Below are 6,000 nucleotides of genomic sequence, written 5' to 3'. Positions count from 1 at the left end.
CTCTCATTTCTAATAATCACTTTTAAGTATTTTTACATGTTAACAAGTCCTGTTTGGCCAGAATAGTATATTTGGCAATCATGTATTTAATTGCATTTTTTAAATTAACGGAACTTAACTGCAATGTTTAAATAAGTCTAGACATATTTAAACGTTGCCAATTTAATATAGAATTGTGAAAAAATCCGAGGAGGACCCTGACGATTTTTTTTTCTGCACTAGGAGTGCGGCATAAGAAAGTTTGAAGACCACTGTTCTAAATGATCATACAAAAACCACGCCAACCGGTAGAAGTCCGTGAATGCTCTGTTACACTAAGCATTAATAAATGCACTTTAGCAGTTCCTTAAACTGAAAGAGGCGCCAGTGCTAGCAAGCTGTTCCATTCTCCCGAGCAGCCAAACAGCTGTTAGAACCAGCCAATCAGAGGCTTCCTAACCAAAAGGTTGCCCGATCTGCGTTCAATAGGAGCAGAGAAAGCGTTGGCCAATCAGAACCGCACTTCCCCGGGAGATCAAAAGTGAAAGCAAAAAAAAAAACGAGACACGGGGAATACCCGAGTGCATATGCTAGTCACCTACAGAAATTAGAAGCTGCATCGCAATCCGACGCAGAGGAAGACCGAGCCGCATCTAAAGAACGTACGCCGGTGAGTATCCCTTTATTGCAGCGCTAAAAAGTTTGACAACATTCCGCTGTCCGTTGGTAGAGCAAACCGGTGTGCTTGCAAGTACGTCATCAGCATGGGTCTCCTTTTCCTCGTAGTCGCCGCCTACGAAAGACATTCTGCGTAAAGGCACACTGACTCCGCCCTGCCACAAAAAAAGCATCAATGTAAAGAGGTCAGGATCGACTGTTTGCTTAAGGCCAGATACGTGCACATAAAGTACGAGGTATTCACCTAGTTATCTGGAGTCTATTCATATAGTTTTCTGAGGTTTCACCAGTTCGCGATTTTCTATGCGATTGTCCGCTATGTATACTAATAGTTAGTAGGCTGTAGTTCCTGGAGGGCCACCATCCTGAATTCAGGAAATGGGATCCCATGAGACAGGTTGGGTGAGCAAGAAGTAGCAGCAGGAAAAGTGTCTCCTGGCAAAACGCTTGAATAAAGGTTTTCCCATGTGAAGAACAACCAGCTTCATACATTAAAATATTTTAGGAGAGCGAAGGGGTCGATTTAAAAAAAAGAATTGGTAGAATGTATTTCTCCCTTTTTACATATTCAATTTCAGGCAGGAGACAGCTATAATGGAGCCATTTTTGGCGTAAGAAACCGTGCGTCCCACGCCTGAATCGGGTCTGTTGGAACGTATGAGCGTATGATTTTTAATTGCAAGACAGGATCCCATTACAGTCAATTAAATGCCAAACAAGCATTTAACGCCTTTTTTCGGATCTAAGCTTTTTAGCTCGTTAATATTCTCTATCTATCTATCTATCTATATATATATATATATATATATATATATATATGTGTATATATATATAGTCAAGTGATCAAGCGAAACGCGTAATGGCTGACAAGAAAGCAACCGAATAAAGACTATTCTGTGCACCAAATTGGGTCAGTGCTCCATGTTCTTTACAAGAGGCTTGCTGGCAGTGGAGTTCTTGGAATATATATATATATATATATTCACTGAAAAAACCATAGGTTATAGACCATATATAGTTAGGAATTTGCATTTACAAAACCTTGAAAATTCACTGAAAAAACCATAGGTTATAGACCATATATAGTTAGGGATTAGCATTTACAAAACCTTATTTTACTCGCACAAAACCATTGAAATTCCATATATAGTTAGTTGCACTAACTATATATCGCGCACCCGCAATCCATTGCTAATGATGTCACATATTACATCATTCATGACATGGTCAGTGACATCACTGATGACATCACTGATGACATCTCAAATGACATCACTGATGACATCACTGACATCTCATTTGACATTACTGATCACATCACTGATGATATCATTTATGTGATAATACAATGAACATCTTCAGACTCTAATATAACCTTAGATACAATCAGTATAAACAGACACTCACAGACTGTCACTTATCCATGGAGTTACTCACACACCTACTCAGTCATGCAAAAGATTAATCACACCTCCATTTCCTCAACTATACAGTTATACACACCTTACTTATTCAAACATATACTAACACATATTTACTCTCTTATACAATCCCTGATACAAGTTCACAATGATCGATACAGCCACTCTCACATTCACTAGCTCTTATGTTCAGTTATTTATATATGTCAACTCTCACATGGACTGTGTTTTACATATGTACTTACTTTGACATGTAGCACTGAGATATCCATTCACTCACTAATACACTCATGCAGTCAGTCGACCGCCCATACAGCTGTTTCCACATGCACTTTTGAACCCATACATTTAGTTAATCAACTGCTCACACATCTATGCACAGAGTCATACACCTCCCAGCCACCCACACACATACTCAGTCTCCCATACAAATACTTGGGCAACCATTCAATAACCCATATAGTTACTCATATAGCTACTGATTTAAACATGCAGCAGTTTACAGAACAACATATATAATGATTGCCAAATTAAGACAGTTTAGTCACTAACCCATGCACTCAGTGAGACACATTTAATCACTCACTCATACAGTCAGTCATGCACCTACTAAATCCTTCATCCAGACACTTATACATCCACTCATTCTTCAATATGTAAGACATATTTTAACTTTACAGAAACATACAGTCACTGGGTGTTGTCATCAGTGATGTCATCAGTGAAGTCATTTGAGATGTCATCAGTGATGTCATCAGTGATGTCATTTGAGATGTCATCAGTGATGTCATCAGTGATGTCACTGACCATGTCATGAATGATGTAATATGTGACATCATTAGCAATGGATTGCGGGTGCGCGATATATAGTTAGTGCAACTAACTATATATGGAATTTCAATGGTTTTGTGCGAGTAAAATAAGGTTTTGTAAATGCTAATCCCTAACTATATATGGTCTATAACCTATGGTTTTTTCAGTGAATTTTCAAGGTTTTGTAAATGCAAATTCCTAACTATATATGGTCTATAACCTATGGTTTTTTCAGTGAATTTCATTGGTTTTTTAAAAGCTAATATCTATAGCTGTAAAATATATTCTTTGTTACGTGACGTATCACGTAGCCCGTGAGACGCCTCATGATGCATCGCATAACCGTGACGTATCGTCTCTGCAGCGCAAACCAAACCCGTAACGTAAGCGCGCCAGAGCACGCTTAAAGATATATATATATTTTTTTTACCTTAATTAGACAAAATCCACACGTGCACATATCACAAACGTTCCAAAAACACAATATGTCGGACTCCCATTACGCTGCCAGTTAGCTGCCCGGTTAACGTACCGGAAAGCACCTCTACCGCGAAAAATCGCAATATTTTTTTCTTTTGCCCCGCGGGCAACTTTAATAGCCCCCTCATCAATCCTAGGGGTTCACCTTACCCCTTTCCTTCATTTTCACCTTTTTTTTTTCCACCTCTTGTCTCTCGATCTCCAGACTGTTTACAATGTTAACAGCCAATCAGCTACTCCTCAGACTCCCGTTACGCTGCCGGTTAGCTGCCCGGTTAGCTGCCCGGTTCGCGTACCGGGACGCGTCTCTACGGCGAAAAAATCTGAATTTTTTTAAAAAAATTTTTTTGCCCCGCGTGGCTCTATAATATCCCCCTCATCAATCCTAGGGGGTCAGAAGGGGTCTACCTTGCCCCCTTTCCTTCATTTCCCCCTTTGTTTTGGCCTCCTCTTGTCTCTCGATCCTACCGAGAGACAAGATGGCGGCCGCTCCGGACTGTTTACAATGTTGACAGCCAATCAGCTACTCCTCAGACTCCCGTTACGCTGCCGGTTAGCTGCCCGGTTAGCTGCCCGGTTAGCTGCCCGGTTCGCGTACCGGGACGCGTCTCTACGGCGAAAAAATCGGAATTTTTTAAAAAAAATTGTTTTGCCCCGCGTGGCTCTATAATATCCCCCTCATCAATCCTAGGGGGTCAGAAGGGGTCTACCATGCCCCCTTTCCTTTATTTCCCCCTTTGTTTTGGCCTCCTCTTGTCTCTCGATCCTACCGAGAGACAAGATGGCGGCCGCTCCGGACTGTTTAGAATGTTGACAGACACCAGAGAGCCAATCAGCTTCGCATCGCAAAGTTCCGATACGCGAAAAGTACGCGAACCGGAGCGCTGCCCGGAGCGCTGTTACAGATATATATCTTGTTTAAAACGTTAATTTCTCAAAATTCACTGAAGCACATATATTGAGACCTAGCAAAGGCACATCGGGCTAACAGTCCCTACAATTTTGCCAAGTTTCGTGCAAATCCATTCAGCCGTTCGGGCTAAAAGTGAGTCCAACCGCCCTATGGAAAAATGAATGGGAAAAACGTGTTTTGGGACCCCCCTTTTTTCTCGGCCCCCCCTTGAAGAACCCCCCCCAAATTTTCAGGGGCTGCTCAGAAACAAAATGTGCCATTTTCCTGAAAATTTCAGCCAATTCCGTCCACAAACGCCAAAGTTATTAGACATAGAATTTTCAGAAATCCCATAGGGAAAAAATCCTAACTATATATACCTACTGGCTATCGCCAGTAGGTAATATATATATATATATATATATCACGAGTTAGGGGTACACGCTGGTGGACAGCGTCCACCCTGCCAAGGAGGTCGGCCCCTCTGAAAAAGATGCTGAATTCATCCCATTGTAATTCCCAAACACAGGGACACTCTCAGCAGTGCATGTCCGTTATATGCTTTCGATCGGCAACAACGTGCAGGCTGGGACGGGGCACTTATTTCTGACTTTTGCTGGGCCCACAACAAAGGACTAATCTGAGGGGTCATCAGGCCTCCTTTTGTTCGAGTCTCCTGGCTGGTAGCAGTCAGGACCCTCACACTTGATGCAAATGAAGCGGAGGGGAAACAATGGCTCACACCTAGTTAGCACTTCACACATACTTAAGAGAGGCCGCTTTTCACTTTGTTCAGGCTCTGTTTAGCAGATAAATCACATAAAGAAGAGAGTAGATCCACCCCGTATTTAATCAAGTATAGGCTCAGTTAGAGTCCTAAATCTTCAGCGGTCACCCATTTTAGCGCTCACCAATTAATCAAGGCCATGTACACTTTAACCAGAGGCAATTTTATAGAAAAAATATCATTTTTATTATTGATTGATTCATATAGTTTTGTGTATATCACAAGATTACAAACTCATTTTTTTGAAAATTTCATGATACTAAGATAAAAACATATATATGTATATATACACAACCCATCAACTTTCCCGCATTCACACTTCAACAAAATACATCACAGCCATTCATACTCATGCAAGACTCATTCAAACATTCAACTCAGATGGAATTTGAGGGAAATAACTCTGAGAACATCCTGAATATTCCTCTCAGCCATAGGCCGGGGATGGAAGATGATAGGTTCAGGGTGGATGGTTTCAACGCCGACGCGCGTTTCGGTGCCAGGCCCCAAGATGGGCCGCACCTTCGTCAGGGCAGGAAATGGGAAGGAGGGGTTGTACTCAACAGTAAAATAGTTAATTCCGATATCCAGGCACTCTGTAAAGAAAACACATCTTTTAGTATAGTGTTTCACCCCCATCTCATGCAACATTTTACATTAATGTATTCAGTGCTGATCACAAAATAGCTAGTCACAGTTAATGATCCTTTTGCTACTTTACACAGTTTACAATATGTCAATACATCGGGTAGATAGTCTTATGAAGCATAAACACAGTGATATGAGGCATTGGGTGACCGCTGAAGATTTAGGACTTTAACTGAGCCTATACTTGATTAAATACGGGGTGGATCTACTCTCTTCTTTATGTGATTTATTGCTATTTCCCCCGCAGATCTGCCTCACATCCTACCCCGGGGGGCCCCTCACTTTGTGATGTATTAAATCTG

The 6,000-nt window shown here is 41.4% G+C and overlaps 1 protein-coding gene across 7 annotated transcripts in view; it reads left to right on the top strand.

The window, feature by feature from the left end:
* The first annotated feature begins 470 nt into the window (after positions 1 to 470).
* The window catches only part of POP4 (POP4 ribonuclease P/MRP subunit), a 239,088-nt gene continuing 233,558 nt past the window's right edge, over positions 471 to 6,000 (top strand). For 2 of the 7 annotated variants that reach the window (XR_015302421.1, XM_086945108.1), the window contains exon 1: positions 767 to 893. The gene's annotated coding sequence lies outside the window, so the exon portion shown is untranslated. Of the gene's footprint in view, positions 650 to 766; positions 894 to 6,000 lie in introns of those variants that run through there. The other 5 variants (XR_015302420.1, XM_086945106.1, XM_086945105.1 and 2 more) reach the window with 4 other exon arrangements.

Source organism: Lissotriton vulgaris, chromosome 12, assembly GCF_964263255.1.
Source record: "Lissotriton vulgaris chromosome 12, aLisVul1.2, whole genome shotgun sequence".
Taxonomy (NCBI): domain Eukaryota; kingdom Metazoa; phylum Chordata; class Amphibia; order Caudata; family Salamandridae; genus Lissotriton; species Lissotriton vulgaris.
The sequence above is the reverse complement of the archived record's forward strand: the minus strand, read 5'-3'. Positions and strand labels throughout refer to the sequence as shown.